Here is a 17,316-nt window from a genome sequence, read left to right as displayed (position 1 = left end):
AAATTGAAAATCCTTTCATGTCTATTTTAAAAGCAAACTTGAGCAATAGGGTACATTTCAACGAAACATGCATGAATAAATAAGTGTCAATGTCTATTTCAATATGTGTTACAAGCAGGTTACTCCCCAGGATGATCTGTGGTCAATGGCAAGAATGAAAAAACAGAATGGAAAAATCGAAAAAAATGCAAATAAAAAGCTCGCTAAGTTGAAAACCCGAAAGGGCGGCTTAGGCAAAAATGAGCACCCCGCTGATTGACAACCTATGAAGGCAATTCAGGCAAAAATGGGGCAATGAAAAGAATTTTATTCCCCGGTGAATCGAAAACCCGAAAGGGCGGTTCAGGTAAAAGTGGGATTGAAAAGTGAAAGAATGAAAGAATGAAATATTGAAAAGCATTGACCAAGGATACGAACATCCAATGTTTACCCAGCACCGACACGCCTAACAACGGCGACCTGTATCAAAGAATCTTCCAAGGGTCCCTCCTCTACAAGTTTTATTGCCCTCAACCATGGTTTTGATACGTCTCCCAACGACGGTCTCTCCAAAGAGGATTTCCATGTGAATATGTTGCAGCACGAGCCACTACGTGCCCAATCTTCCAATGTTTTGTCTATCTCTGTGAAATTTCTCTGTCAAACTACGAACCAATCATGCATTTCAAGCATTCATACATGCATAATCATGCATTTTATGTGCTCATACATTTAAAAATCTTGTTATACCATACATACATGCTGCATTTCCAATTTCAACTTTCAATCCAACTCAGTTTCCACCTTCAATTCAGTCCAATCTCCCCTTTCAATTCAACCCAATTTCGATTTCCAACTCAACTCAATCATCAATCCCAATTTCAATTCAATTCAATTTCAAATGTCAAATTCAACTCAATCTTCAATTTCAATCCAATCTCAATTTCAATTCAACTGTCAAATTCAATTCAATCTCAATTTTCAATCCAATTTCAATTCCCAATTCAATTCAATTTCAATCTCCAATTCAATTCAATTTCAAACTCTCAATTCAATGTCTATGTCTATGTCTCTGATCAATCTCAATTTTCAATCTCTCTTTCAATCTCAAACTTTCAATTCAATGTCTGTGTCAATGTTAACCCACTCTCAATTTGCTCTTGGGCCAACAAAAATGGTCATGTCCATTTTCAAATCAAGTCAATATCAACTTACTCTCAATTTGTATCTTTCTAAATCCAACTTCCAATTTGTATCTTGTTATTGGTCTAGTGGCTAGTTCGATCCAAAAAATAGCTTGTACCCGCTTATATGCCTACATTGCCGGTCAAACGACAAGTTCGATCCAAAGAATAGTTTGTACCAACCTGTATGTCGTAATATTAATCAAGTCGCAAGTTCGATCCAAAGAACAGCTTGTGTCATCCTTTTGTCTTTGCCTCCAGGTCAAATGGCAAGTTCGATTTAAAGAATCGTTTGTACCTGCCTATCTGTTTACATTCTCAATCAAGCGACAAGTTCGATCCGAAGAACAGCTTGTATCTTCCTATATGTTTGTATCTTCAATCAAGCGACAAGTTCGATCCGAAGAACAGCTTGTATCTTCCTATATGTTTGTATCTTCAATCAAGCGACAAGTTCGATCCGAAGAACAGCTTGTATCTCTCTATATGTCTATTGTTTCCGGTCAAGTGCCAAGTTTGATCCAAAGGACAGCTTGTACCTATCTTGTATTTCTATTCCCAGTCAAGCAGCAAGTTCGATCCAAAGAACAGTTTGTATCCATCTCTTGTTTGTATTCCACGTCAAGTGGCGAGTTCGATCCAAAGAATAGCTTGTACCTATCTTTTTTCCCCTGTTTTGTCTACCCTGACAATGTCTACCTAAATCCCCAGTGATATGACATGCTCTGTAGACTCCAGTTCGTTTGTCATGTATTCATAATAAAATGTTGCATGGCAATCATGTTTTTAAAAATGTGAGAAGCGTATTTTTATGTCCAAAAACAGTGCAAATGTTAATATTTAAGTATCTTCGTCCCGTCAAATCAAAGACTTCGTCTCTTGACTCTCCGGACAAAGAAACTTAAATAGGGGCAGCTGTTATACCCTAATTTTGGACCTAAAAATACTAGTTCAAAATTTTCTTTCATCTCTGATATATGTCTATTACTCTTGAAGAATTGCCAATTTGCTATTATTTACACTGACATTTTGCTCTGCTTTATCTCTCAACTTAGCTTTAAAAATCTCTTCAGCTGTGTATTTGTCCATGTTTTCTTGCATTTCAAGTCATCCAAAACATCTTTCTTACATTTCAAGTCATTTGAATTTGTCTCCGATCAATTGCATATTTCCCTGCATTTTATTTCAATGTTATTTGCAAAATTCATGAAAAAGGGTATTTTAGTCATTTCCTGTATCCCAACTCATTTTAGTCCTTTAAAAAATTGTTTGAGTCTTTTCAATTGGTTTGAATAAGTCTTCATTTCAATTCTATGTCAAAATCCATTTTAAAAATTGCATTTGAAGTCATTTTGAGTCAGTTTAGCCCCTAGGGGCATTTTAGTCTTTTCATGTGTTAAAACTCTGTTTAATTTCCAAAAAAATTGTCTCTGAGTCTTTTAATTTTGCTTGTATAAACTCTTGCTTTAATTCCATGTCAAAAATCATTTTAAAATTGCATCCGAGTCATTTTTAGTCGTTTTGGTCCCCAGGGGCATTTTGGTCATTTCACACGAAATTTTGGCAGAGAGAGGTTACTTTAAAGTACCTCATTTAAGTAGTTGGGTCGTTTTAGTCCATTTTGTGTTTTTTATTGGTTTCACTTTACGTTTATTCCAAATTACATTTTTTAATTCAATTTTATTAATTCTTTTTGCACTTCAGTCCTTTTTCTTTGTTTTATTTCTTTTTTCCTTTAAAATCTTTTCCAAATTGCATTTTGGTCCTCCAAGTCAAACTTTCTTTTTTAAGTCTTTTTTTGGTCAATTGCATTTTAGTCCCCAAAGTTTCAAATATTGCAAAATAGTCCTAATTTTTGTCCAGTTTTTTTTTTATTTTTTATTTTTTAGTTTATTTATTTATTTTGCAGACATGTCCTTGTAGTTTTCAATTTTGCAGAAAGGTCCTTTTGTCAAAATCCAGCAAGGCCGAATTCACACAAGTCCAGTACAGGTGTCAACAACACATTGGTCCAAAATCACACATGTCACCTATATAAAGGCCACATCACTGATTGCACAGACCCAGAATCAATAATCACACGCCAACTCATCAAATCACAGAAACAGAATCCAAATTTTCTCTCTCTTGGCAGTTAGATCAAAAATCAGAAATCATCAAGAACAATGAAGAACTCAACGAAACCCTAGTTTTTCGAGAATCAGAGTTAAGTCAAGATTGAAGCAATTTCTTCGCAGTTCTCAGAGATTCGAAGATGAATCTTCATCATTGAACTACGACCTCTGCAATTCCAACACCAATTCATCTGGTACGATCACAGAGGGTTTGAGAGGAGTGAGAAGAAAAGGGGATCGAAGCAAAATCACATCAGTGAAGGAGAAGACGAAGAACACCGATTTATTTTCGGTTCAACTTACCAGAAGCTTTCGCAGGATCTATTCGTTCGAATCTCCAAACAAATTCAGGTAAACACATAAAAAACCTTCTCGTCTTTGCTTATAATCATCATCGAAGGTTCGTAATGGAAAATAAACGGTGAATCGAAGTGAAAACCTTGAAAAGATTTGAAGAAAATCGAAACCGAAACCCTAAAACGTAAAATCATGAAGATTCACCGTTTATTTTTCAAATCAGAATACAAATCCATGATCAGCATAGAAAATAAAGTAGATTAGGGTTTAGTTTCAAGAAGTTTAGAAAAATATTTGAAACCCTAGAAACCGAAGGTTTAAGCTTCGATCTGCTACGTTTCAGCCACAATTTCATGAAAATAGTCTCAGATTCGTAAAGAGGGGAGGAAGACGAAGAGTTTTGGGTATTTAGTTTCAAGAAATAGCGTTAGATCGTCGGAGAAGATGAAGATTCCGATGAATCTTCATCCCTCTCCGCCGTCCTCCGCCGTCCTCCCCAGTTTACGGCAAGGCTGAGTTTTAGAGAGAAGATGAGAGAAGAATGAGTGAAGAGCGAGAAGTTAGGGTTGAAAATGAATTGAACCGGCCTCCTCTTGTTTATAAAGGGGAGTGAACCAGACCGGTTCAGTTGAGCCAGTCTGGTTCGCCCCTGAACCATGTGTCTTGGCCGTCTGATCTAGGGTTTAGGATCCTGGATCAATCCAACGTCCCTGATGAGTTTGGATGATCCAGGATCCATGCAGGTTTGGGTTGGGCCTATTTCCTTCGTTTTGTTTTGAATTTCTTGCTATTTTCCACACTGCTTGATGCTTTTTACACCCCTGTCTCATTAAAAATCCTTTAAAAATTCCTAAAAAAATTCCTATGTGTTCTTGATCATTTTCTTGACATTTTTGTGATGTTGTTATGTGTTAAATCTTGATTAAAAAATATGCGGTATTTTCTAGTTAATTGTTCATTATATTTGTTAAAATTTGTGAATTTTTATGTGTTTTTGTGTCTAAAAACCCTTAAAAAATTCTAAAAAATTTTCATACACATTTCTTGATAATTTTGTGGTATTTTTGTGATGATTTTGCATATTAAAATTGATAAAAAATAATGTGACAATTTTCTTGTTATTTTGTGATGTTTTGTATTAAAAATTTGTGAAAATTGCTTGGTTCTAGTTCCAATTTCTTGATGAAAGGTTGTGACCTATACCATATGATTTTGTGAAGTTTTAGCTACTGATTGTAGGTGCTTTTGCTGCATGTGTATGAATTTTGTTTAATTGCTTGGTTTGCAAGTTATGTTTGTGAATAAATGATGCAAGTATGCCTAGATATATCATGGATCTTGACTTGAATGTGTTTTTATAATTCTCATATCATTAATTGTAGTAAAACATTTAGAAAATTGTCATGATATGAGGATAATAGGTCATATATTTGTCTAGATGTCATGGTAAATTGTAAGTGTATTTTGCCACTTTTAGGTTAAGAGTTCATTACTTTTTGTCAAGATTTTTTTTAGTATTTCTTTTGCTTATAATTTTCATGCTATTACATCTTATGCCACTAACCACTTTCATTTCATGTTTCATGCATCCCATAAGCTCCTCTCATCTCATATTCACCTCTATTTTTCTTGTAATTTAATTCTTGCCAGGATGTAGCATGTGAAAAAACTTAGGGTGGTGTATTTTACTTCCTACAATTTTTTAGTTTCTTGCAAGACCATAGAATGTATCTAGGCCAATGATGTAAAGGACAATTGACTCTAATGATGTACACCGACACAAGCACCGACACATGCACACACATCACATAGATATTTTTAGATGTATGGCTAGGATATGCATGTTTAGATGTATGTTTAGGATTGTATGTTTAGATGAATGCCTAGGATTTATACTTAGAAAAAAATCATTTTTCAAATAAACATGAACAACATCACTCAAATCTTTTTCCTAATAAACTTCGGGATCAAAATCCCATTGATTTTCCCTTTATTTTCTTAAACAAAATTTTAATGAACTTTAATCATACTTAGACCTTTTTTGCAAAATAACTAATTCCACCCCACTTTTTTTCTAATCCTATGCCCTTGAGGCCTCTTTTCCTCATTCTTCAAAACCCCATTTTCAAACTTAAAAGCAATCAACAAAAACAAAAACATTTTTGGAAGAGAACTACGGTGGATTTGATCCCTTAAAAGGGTACGTAGGCAAGGAAACAATATTCCTTCAATTCAAATAAAATTAAAATTCAAACATCTTCTTCTCCCTCCAATTCTTCACTTAGAAAACTCTTAGACTTAATACCACTTTTTCAAATAGCATTTAAAAATAAAGCGCGCGCGTAGAAAGTAAAGACGGTTCCTATAGGATACTATAGTCGTTATGGGTGCCTAACACCTTCCCGTAGCGAAAACAACTCCCGGATCTCGATTCTCAAGGGTTTTGCTTATTTTTTTCCCTTCCCAAGAAAAAATGAGATATCACCGGTTAAAAAGGTTCAAACGTAATCAATGTTTGACACCCGAAAACCAAGATAAAACAGTAATACGATTTTTTCTATGACTTAATTAAAATCAATAAAAATATATAATATAATTTTTTGATATCTATTACCGTTGATAGGACTATTAGATATATTTTGCGGGTTCATGTTTGGTCCCCTTCTTGTACAATTTTTTTTTATTAATAAAATTTTATGAGCGTTGAGGCAGAGGATGGAGGTGGTCTTGAGGTGTCAACCTAGTTGGGATGTTTTGATGTCTTATGATGTCTTTCATTGCTTTTAATTCAGCTATTAGATATAATTTATAAATGAATAGTTGGTTTTATTAAATTTATAATTTTTTTGTGGCTTTTTGCAAAGGAAATCTGATTATTATTTAGTTTTATTTTATTTTATTTTATTTTATTTAGTTACTAGCGCAAAAATGTGTTTGTCTTTCCACTCTTTTTATTGTGTTAACGTTTAAAAATTATGAACGTTGTTTTTTTAATGAAATTTTGATTTTGATTAAAACTAAAAACACAAATGTTTGTTGCTTTCAAGTTATAACAAATCATTTGTCAAAAAAAAAAGTTATAACAAATCAAACTAACCATTACTATTTTTTTTTTTTTTTGATAAGGCAAGAGCAAAATGACATCAAATAGAGAGGTTCCCAACTAAGTTGGTACCCTACTCTAATCTTTTGTCAAATGCTCATAAATATTATTAAAAAAAGGGGAAAAAATTACATAAAAACTGAGGGGACATAGACCTAACCCAGTAAAACCACACAAGAGTGTAGGTCGACCCAAACGGGTGGTACAAAGATTAAAACAACACACAAGTGTATAAGATTATCAACCTCGAATTAATCCTAAAACTAATTCAAGTTCTTCGATGCGGTGATTGAACCCTCGGTCAATGCTGAGGCGGCTCATGTACCATCAACTCCCTGCAACAATGGCAGCAAGCTAAACGACCCTTTCGAGCCTCTCAGTCCAAATCAAACAGAAATGAATGGCGAATCTTAAGCTGGCGTATGAATTGTCTGCCAACACAGAGGCAATTCAAGATCGATCAACTCCCTGCAAAAATAACAACAAGCTCTACATGTCTCTTTCGAGACCATGAGTCCAACATCAGACATATAGAATGATGAGGATTTCAAATCAGTCCGAAATCAATCACGAAAATTGATACGGATATTAAGGCGGCAGCAGTTCGGAGGAGGCAAACCTTAACTTTGACACCTGCAGATCTCAACAGATCTGGACAATAATCAGATAGTCAAAGCATTGGAACGCCTACCACGAATTGACGACACACCTTCAAAAGATCATAACAGCGTCAACATGGTGGAAACAAACCATAGTAGGCATACGCAACAACAACGAAAACGATGTTGTTCACTGAACCAAACCACACAACCGCTGCAGCAAGAAACCCATACGAACGTCAACGAACAAGAACTAACGCCGTATCTAAGCAAAATAACCCCACCAACATATATAATATTGTATCCGGAAACAACAGTAACCATGATCCAATACCGTGAACGCAACTGGATCCAACACCACCATGTGACCGGCGACGAAAAACGACGACGATCTAGGCGGAGAATCGGAGCCGGAAGGAGATGGGGTTTAACCGACCCCAAAGGGGTGGAGAGGTGGTGCGGAGAAGGGATCTCGTCGCACCACCATTCAAAGGGCTACATCGGAAGCTTTAGGGCTTGGGTTTTGGGGAAGAAGGTGCGGTGGCTTGGTTGGTGAGTTGTAGTGAAAGGTGAGTTCGAAAGCGATGGGGGAGCTGGCAGCTGAAAAACCTCAATCAGAATGGGGAAGAAGGTGCGGTGGCTTGGTTGGTGAGTTGTAGTGAAAGGTGAGTTCGAAAGCGATGGGGGAGCTGGCAGCTGAAAAACCTCAATCAGAATGCAGCAGCATCGGCTGAAAAACCATTATTATTTATTTCAATGACATCAACACTATAACAAAAAAAATATATAATCTTCCTTAAAAAAAAAACAAAAAAATATAATCTAAATTCTTTTTTTTAATGACACCAACAACAATCTATATTATAGAAAATGTTGTTTAAGAGTATAATTGGAATAATGAAAAAGTAAGTATAAATATAATCATCTATTTTGTTACACTTTTTGTAATTGGACAAAACTTAGACACAGTTCCTTACATCCTGTTTTTGCTGTTCTCAAATCAGAATATGACACCTGTATTATTTTCTCCCCTTAAACTAAAAAAATTAAACGCCGTGAAACTATATAGTTTTCCGTCATCTCGCAACCCTCCTTCTACTAGCAGCATACCGCCACCATCAGAACCATTGATGAAGACTCTACTTAAACTCCTTTTTTTCTCTGGTCGGTTACTTCTCTCATCCTCCAAATGATTGTCGTTGGTTGGAATTTCATGCACACTGTTGTAGGTTGTATCACGTGACATTAACATTCATTGATTTGGTTTAGGTATGGTATTTAGGCCTAGAAAGAAATCTAGAAAACTAGGGAGGGAGGCTATAATATTTTGGAGATTGATCAATGCTTTTGTTTGATAATATAACTTCCAAAACAAATTTCAAATTTGGATTTTGTCTAATGAACGTAGATGAAAGTTGATGCCTTGAAAAAACGGTGTTGTTGCAATTGTTGCTGCGATGAGATTTGGCGGTGGAGTAATGTTGTGGCTCGGTGTGAAGCCGTGTACAGAATAGGCAGTGTCAAACGGAGGCAAAGGAAACATAACGTGTTTAGTCTAATAATCCAGGTGTCATGTTTTGATTTGAGAACAGTAAAAACAGCATATATGTAACCGTATATAAGTTACAAAACTTAGACACAGTTCCTTACCTCCTGTTTTTGCTGTTCTCAAATCAGAATATGACACCTGTATTATTTTCTCCCCTTAAACTAAAAAAATTAAACGCCGTGAAACTATATAGTTTTCCGTCATCTCGCAACCCTCCTTCTACTAGCAGCATACCGCCACCATCAGAATCATTGATGAAGACTCTACTTAAACTCCTTTTTTCTCTGGTCGGTTACTTCTCTCATCCTCCAAATGATTGTCGTTGGTTGGAATTTCATGCACACTGTTGTAGGTTGTATCACGTGACATTAACATTCATTGTTTTGGTTTAGGTATGGTATTTAGGCCTAGAAAGAAATCTAGAAAACTAGGGAGGGAGGCTATAATATTTTGGAGATTGATCAATGCTTTTGTTTGATAATATAACTTCCAAAACAAATTTCAAATTTGGATTTTGTCTAATGAACGTAGATGAAAGTTGATGCCTTGAAAAAACGGTGTTGTTGCAATTGTTGCTGCGATGAGATTTGGCGGTGGAGTAATGTTGTGGCTCGGTGTGAAGCCGTGTACAGAATAGGATACATAGATTCATATCGTGTTTGTGACATTTATTTTAATATTTAAATTTATTCTTATATATTTGTTACATGTGTTATTTGTATTGAAAATTGAGAGTATTTTTTGAAAGGAAAAAGTCAACCTAAAAATGCTGAAAGGGGTAGTTTTCTTTATATATAATACAGATACAGATACATATTTTGTAAATGAATCTTTGTTTCTATTAGATCTATTATATAAATTAATATTTGTTTTTATTATATATGATTTATAAAAAATAAACGAATATTTGTAACTTTTTTTTGACAAAAATCTTTGTTATTATTGGATATATTTTATAAATGAATAATTGTTTTTCTAAAAGAAAATAAAATATTGGGTTTAAATTCTTTATTATTTGGTTGCTTATAAATTGACGATGACTTTCTTCAAAAAACAAATTGATGATGACTCATAATTAATAAATTTAGTAGATCATTTAAAAATAGTTAGAATAGTCCACTATTACCATTAAAATATAGTTACATTAGACCACTAAATTTTTAAAAAAATAAAAAAATAATCAGCAGTCAAGTAGCACATACACCAAAAAAAAAACAGTAGCACATACACCCAATAAAATTGCTAACATCGGTTGTCGTTCGCGGGATACCTTCTCCAAATACTGTTTAAACAACATACAACTAATTTATAAAAAAATTACAAATATTTTAGTTTTTTATGATAGTATAATATATTTTTGTTGCAAATATTAATATACCATAGGTTGACAGAATTTTATTGTTAAATTAAACATAATAAGTTTAACAATAAGACTTGTAAAAAAAAATTAATTTAACAATAAGAATATTTTATGCTACGTATATACTTTATACTTTCAAACCCAAATATTTTAATCCTTATATACAATATATAGTTATTTCAACAACTAAACAAAATTACTTTGATAACCTTTTTATGTTAAATTCAATTTATATTTTTTTTAGGGGAATTTATAATTATATTTATAACTTTAATATAAAATAATGTTAGTTTACCTAGTATAACCCTATAAAAGAAACAACAATACCCACCACAACTGAAAACCTAACGCAGTTCCTGAAGAAAAAAACCTTAACGTGACCTCCCACCATGTCAACTATTTCTCTTTCAGCAAATGGAACACATATCTCAATGAAGAGAGAATCTCTTGCAGAAGACTATGCTGATATAAAGAAGAAGCCTCCACTGTAATATCCCGCCTGTCAGCATCGGTATATTACCCGTTGATCGTGTCAGAAGAATTAATTTCATGAAAAGTATGTTAATGGAAAATATTTTATGACATGTCAGATTTATACAGGAAAATTTCATAGTCGTTTTAAACACGCTTGAGGCAAGGGCATAATGGTAATTGCTCACAAAAGGATATTTATATGTTTTTGAAAGGAAAATATTTCATTTCCCTTATCCTTCTCTCTCTCTCTCTCTCTCTCTCTCTCTCTCTCTCTCTCTCTCTCTCCAATTGTTGGAAAACATTTTCCTCTTCCTTCTCTCCTCTTCTCCCACGCCCTCTTCTTCCTTTCTCACCACCAAGTCTTCCAAATCTTTCTCCTCCCATGGCAAGCTTCTAGATGTGTTACCTCATGATCTTCTAAGTCAATGGAAGTTTGTATTTTGTTTGATTTCTCAACTTCTCCTCGCTTCCATTAAACTAGGGTTTTGGTAAAGTGGAAGCTTGGGTTGTTTATGTTATGGTTTCAAGTTTGATTCAAGTAAAGCAATGCTTTCTCATGAGATAATAAGTACAAGAAAGTTGGGTTGGTTTAGTGGAAAAGCAAGAAGCAAGAGTTAAGGTTTGTTGGTTAGTAAGTTCAAAGATGGTTCAAGTGAAGATTTCTTCATGGAAGTGGAGCAAGGTATCTTAGTTTGCAAGAAAGGATAACAAGATGGGATGTTTTGATCAAAGGATTGCAAGTGGGACAAGAGCTAGAGTTTTGGCTTGTTGAGTTTGGAACTTGGAGTTGTCTCAAGAACTTGGTTTAGGTGAGTTCCATAGATAGTTTTCCCACCCCTTTGGGATTATGTTTATGCCATGATAGATTAATATGAATAACATGAAAGTTTAGCGTTTTGTAATATGTTAGTTGCCCCTTTTCTTGCCATGCATACAAAACATGTTTATACTTGCCAAATGAATGTTTTATAAGTTTCCTATGAACAAATATGTTCTAAAACACTTAGAGACATTTGGTTTGAGGTTTTTAGGCTTAAAATACCATTTTTACATGTTTTCGACTGTCATTACTCGCCACGACGAGCTATTACTCGCCACGGCGAGCTAGAAGGCCGAACAGGGGGTACCACTCGCCCCCAACTCGCAGCTGCGAGCAGCTACTCGCCACGGCGAGCAAGCTTACTCGCGAAGCGAGTGAACAGGGCACAATGCTCTGTTTGTTCGTTTTGCGTATTGTTGGCATGTCCCGGCTCAAGTTTCTTCAAGTAGTCTTTTTATAAAATAAACCCCTCAAACCAAGGTCCTAAATGATGATCATTGTAAGCAAGATTTCTATGGCAAAGAAGCAAGTATAAAGCATGTTATTAAGGCATGGCATATGAGAGAATCAAGTCATGAATCGGGTAGCAAGTTAATTATTAAGCAAGGGAAAGAAATAGAGTCTCGACATAGTTGCCGAGAACTAGCAAGTTAGCAAGATCCCTAGAATGATAAGACGCGAAGTTTAAGCTCTTCGCATATGATCAAGAGTATTATCTACTTAAAGAAGCAAGAGCCATACGAGTATGGCAAGATGTGAATCGATTTCATATCCATGACACGTATAGGAAGAGAAGCTTATAACAAGTGAGATAAGCCTATGACGGGTTTAGCATGCACTACCGTCTAGGAAAGTATGACCACACACGTATAATCAACCGTCAGGTTGTATTGTAGACACGTGGTGACCGTAGGTTTCCCCTGAGGTTACCTATAGCCTAGGATTTAGGGAAACTCACTGAGACATTATGTCTCATCCCAATCCTTATTTGTTTCAGATATCAGGTTGCACGACCAGGTAGTAGCCGGCTGGATTTTCAGCAAAAGTTCGTTCGTACCCGAAGCATGAAGGATATGGATCTCAAGGATGTATTTATTTTAAATTAGTTAAGATATGATGTAATGATAATGTACGAACGCGTTTTGTTGTATATAAATTCATTCGAAGTTTTTATGTTGTAAATTTTTAATGTATCCAGTACTAAACTTAACGCACGTGCTAGACTTTCTAGATACGTCTAGTATAGGTGTTACATCGACACAAATTCATGTTGAAAATCAAACGCAGTCCTCACGTGTTTCCTTCGATTTCCCTTACAACAAATGGAAAGAAGATTCCAGTGAAGAGACAATCTCTTGCAGAAGACCATGTTGATGAAAAGAAGAAGCCTATGAAAGCAACCACTAATCGTCAACGTCAACCTCTTTCAGCAAATGGATCTCAAAACACAGTGAAGAGAAACTCTCTTTCCCAATACCTTGACGATGAAGACAAGGAGAATAAGAAAGCAACTGGAAGGAACAACAAAAAGATACAGATCAAACCAGAAAAAAATAAAAACAAAGTAAAGACACTTTTTTTTATGAAGAGGAAACAAAGACAGTTATCGAACAAGGTCAATTCTCGAAAGTATTTTGTGGTATATGTTTTGATTCTGTAACAGACTCTAATATGTTTTCAAATGGTTCATGCAATCATCTCTTTTGTGCTAAATGCATATCCAAGTATGTGAAGAATCAAATAAAAGAAAAAGTGGAGAAATTGAATTGTCCTGATCCAGAATGTTCTGCTGAACTGAAACCAGAACATTTGCAATCCATTTTACCTAAAAAAATCATTGTTGATTGGGAATCTGCAAACTGTGAGTCTTCTATTGCTTTGAAGGAAAAAATTTACTGTCCTTATGAGAATTGTTCTCTTTTGATGGTGAATGACGCGGCATGCGCTGTTACAAAATGAATGCCCTTCTTGTCATAGGTTATTTTGTGCACAATGTAAAGTTCCATGGCACACAGATATGAATTGTCGGCAATTTCAGAAGTCCAAGCGTAAAAACAAGTTGGATAAGAATTTTTTGGAGTTGGCTAAAAGAAAAAGGTGGCAGAGATGTTCAACATGCTCTATGCATGTCCAGAAAACTGGTGGATGTATGAGTGTGCGCTGCAGGTTGTATTGTATTGTTATATGATATCATAGTTTCTCTAGCTTATCCCTAATAATTAATTTCACTAATTTTAGGTTTAATTAATTCTATTATGTATGAAAAATTATTTATAACTACTCAATGCTTTTTATTTTTCAGGTGTGGTTATGACTTCTGCTACATGTGTGGTAGGCATTGGCATCGGTTGCATACTTGCAATCAAATACCTACACGGCAACTCTATGAAACTCTTTGCATATGGAATTAAAAATAAGGCATATAAGAATGCATGTAATCCTAGTACCACACCAACAAAATTACACATATATTCACTCTAACAAAGATCACTAATAAAAGTTCTAAGAAAAGACTTGAAATCATTTTAAAGCTAAAGGTTCAGTTAAAATGTTTTTACAAGTTCTTTGTCAAAGAATTTTTCTTCAACTAATACAAAGTGCTTTATAAGAAGGCATTGAAACTGACTAATTTTATTTTAAAATGTTGTTTGATCATCCAGAACTCCGGATATTATCGAAGTGTGCCTAATATTGGGTTTGGGTTTCCTATGTAATTGTATCTTAAGTAAAATGTGAACTCAAGACTTGGAATAAAAGATTTTTTGTGGAGATGTTCACATGCAAGTGGATGCAGCTTTATCGGTTTAGAGAACTCAGGAACAATTGTATTCTTATGGCATCTCAGATAGTTTGCAAGCTCAAGAATTTCAAAGCTAACTTGATCTTTTTCTCAATCATTCTTATCAAGAAACTTTTTGGAAGGATAAATCTAGGGTTATATGATTTTCTATGGATGTCGAAAATATTGCTTTCTTTCATAATCTAGGGTTGTAATATTTTCAATGGATAAATCTAGGATAATACTGCTGCCAAAATCAGGCATGTGGACTATTGAACATGTTCTTCGGTACTTAGGTTATTTTTATGCTTCTCCTAATTTTTTGTGTGCTTAACGACTTGATTTATTTTGTGATCCCTTCTTTTAAATTTTTGGAGATTAACTGTTGGATTATCATTATCGCACAAGTTCAATTGGAGTGTAGAAATATAATGAGAGTTAGTTTGTGTTAGGGTGTTGGAGGCACAAATTTTAAAGCTTCAACAAATGGACTCAAACTTTCCATTAATTAAAGGTTTTCTTGTTCCCTCGTATGTGAGATCGATTTCTTAATTTTCAACTCCACCTCAAGTCCAAACAAGACTCTCTTTCTTTTTTCTTTCTTTTTTCGGGCTTGTCCTCAATGAGCCAAGTCTATTTTGGAAACTAATTTCACCATAAGCCTTATACATGCGGCCAGTCTGCTCTCTTTTGATTCGGTCGTCGTGGCGATATGTCTCGTCACGCTCGAGGGCTTTCATTAAAATGCTCCTATGTACCATATTGTAACGTGGTACATCAAATGGTCCATTAATCAACGACCCTTTCAAAGTGGGGATCTAACGGTCCTGATCGAATTCCAACTTCCCTTTTGGCTGATGGAATCATGAACATTAACCACCAACAGTCAAACAAATCCCTATCATTGATTTTCTGACATAAATGTAGAGTGTGTTATAATCGAAATTTCTTAATTCCTATTTATATTTTTCTTTTGTTCGAAAGCATACTCATCTCCTATGATTTCGGTCACATTTTCCATCATCATCCTTGTTTAATATCCATTCAATTGTACTAGTGGTAAGCACAATAGTATCTACCCAACCAACAATTTGCTTAACAAGGGTCGGAGTGTTTTCTCATTTGTGAGTATGAAGATATTTTGGAGGAGCCTGACTCCTATATTTATACTAGCTATGACGTAGGAGCAGGGACGGACCTGAAGAAGGCATGGTGTGGCAAGTGCCACGCCAGTTTAGGTCCAATTTATTTTTTTTTTGTAATATTTTTTTATCGATTCACTGTATATTTTTACTCATATATTAATATAGATGTTTAAATTTTTTTTTTATGTTTATACATTTATCTATATTTTTACTCATATATTAATACGAAGACATATTGTTTTTGTAATTTATACACGTGTCTATATTAATATGTGTTTATATTTTAACTTGTATATTAATACAGGGAGCGATTTTTTTTTAATTTATACACATATTTAATTTATTTATTTATTTATTTTGGTCAGGTAGCCTAGTGACTATAATTCACCTTATAAGGTGAATAAGTGGGGTGTCCGGGGTTCGAACCCCGGCCCCTGCATATAATAATGCATTGTCCTACCAACTGAGCTATGCTCACGGGACCACATGTCTATATTTTTATTCATAGTTAATACGAAAATAATTTTTTGTACAATTTGTACATATGTCTATATTTTTATTCATATATCAATACATAGATTTTTTTTCTTATAATTTCTATGCTATTGCGACTTGCTTCCAAAAAGAGAGCGCAATGCGCTCACCCGTTCGTATGCACGGGTATCCTGCTAGAACATTTGACATCTCTTATAACCTATATAGAAAGAATAGAAAGAGATGTTCTTAGGATAATTAGTAATGATATAATTTTAGTTCATTTTCAATAAGTGAAAAATATATTATTTTCTTTACAATTTTGGTTGCTACAACTTTTTTTTTTAAGAATTTCTACAACTATTTTTAATATAACTTTTTTATTAAATTTAATATTATTTAATTATTTGACAAAAAAAAATTGTCACACTAATATTGAAAGTCCAGATTCGTCCTTGCCTAGGAGGAAGCAGGACCATTTCCCTCCACTTCCCACACCAGCTCTCCTCCCTCCTCCTCAATTCGCATTTAGTCAGTAGTCACATGCCTAAAGAAAGGGCGACTTGGTTGAAATATATCATGGGAGCACAACTATTATCATGAACATGTACGTCCTAATTCGGCTTACAAGTTTTCCACATAAATCTCATGAAAAAGAATGTTAATAAATTATTAATCCTAAAAAAGTAAACACCAAATTCTACATAATTATCCCTGCATAAATAATAATATTAGGACATAGTTCGTCGATAGGGACTAAAAATTGAAGAAATTTTTTAGAAAGACTAAAACGAAAAAAGTTGAAGAAATTTTTTAGAAAGACTAAAACGGTTCGATTAAAACGGACAAACAAAAAAGTTGATATATTTATAAGAACTAAAAACATATTTAACCCTTATTATCTATACCTATTAAATAAAGGCAAAACATGAGTTTGGTGTAGCCTTTTTTTCCATTCCCAAATTACCCTTTAACTTCCAAAATTGTGTAACTTCCGAAAGTAAAAAAAAAGTATTCCAAAGCACCAGATTTTATTTTATTTTATAAATGAATAGAAAAGGCAGCAGTTTTTTTTTTGTTTGACCGTTTTATATCATGCAAGTAAATTGTAAACCAACTATTTTCTATCCCCTGAATTAAGAAAGGAAAAGCAGTTCCTAAGGTCGGAACAATATACATGTTATTTTCTTTTGTGGAAGATGGATGGGAGACCTCTCTTTTGTTTTCTCTAATCATCTATTCTACTTTTTTTTTTTTGAAAGGATCTACTATTTTTACATGTTATTCATAAGGATCCTGTTTCTACATGTTATTCATATAAATCATCATAAATCTTTTTTAATGACGGTGTTTTTGTTTCTTTATATTTTTTAATGACGATGTTTTTGTTGGTGTAGATAGATCATACTTGCTTCAACAAAAAGAATAAGAAAGAAGAA

The 17,316-nt window shown here is 34.2% G+C and overlaps 1 pseudogene; it reads left to right on the top strand.

The window, feature by feature from the left end:
• The first annotated feature begins 10,574 nt into the window (after positions 1 to 10,574).
• Positions 10,575 to 13,890, top strand: LOC146924037 (E3 ubiquitin-protein ligase RSL1-like; annotated as a pseudogene).
• Positions 13,891 to 17,316: the final 3,426 nt, after the last annotated feature.

This window comes from Medicago sativa, chromosome 5 (genome assembly GCF_051527215.1).
Source record: "Medicago sativa cultivar Bolivia chromosome 5, Bolivia_mono, whole genome shotgun sequence".
NCBI lineage: Eukaryota > Viridiplantae > Streptophyta > Magnoliopsida > Fabales > Fabaceae > Medicago > Medicago sativa.
The sequence above is the reverse complement of the archived record's forward strand: the minus strand, read 5'-3'. Positions and strand labels throughout refer to the sequence as shown.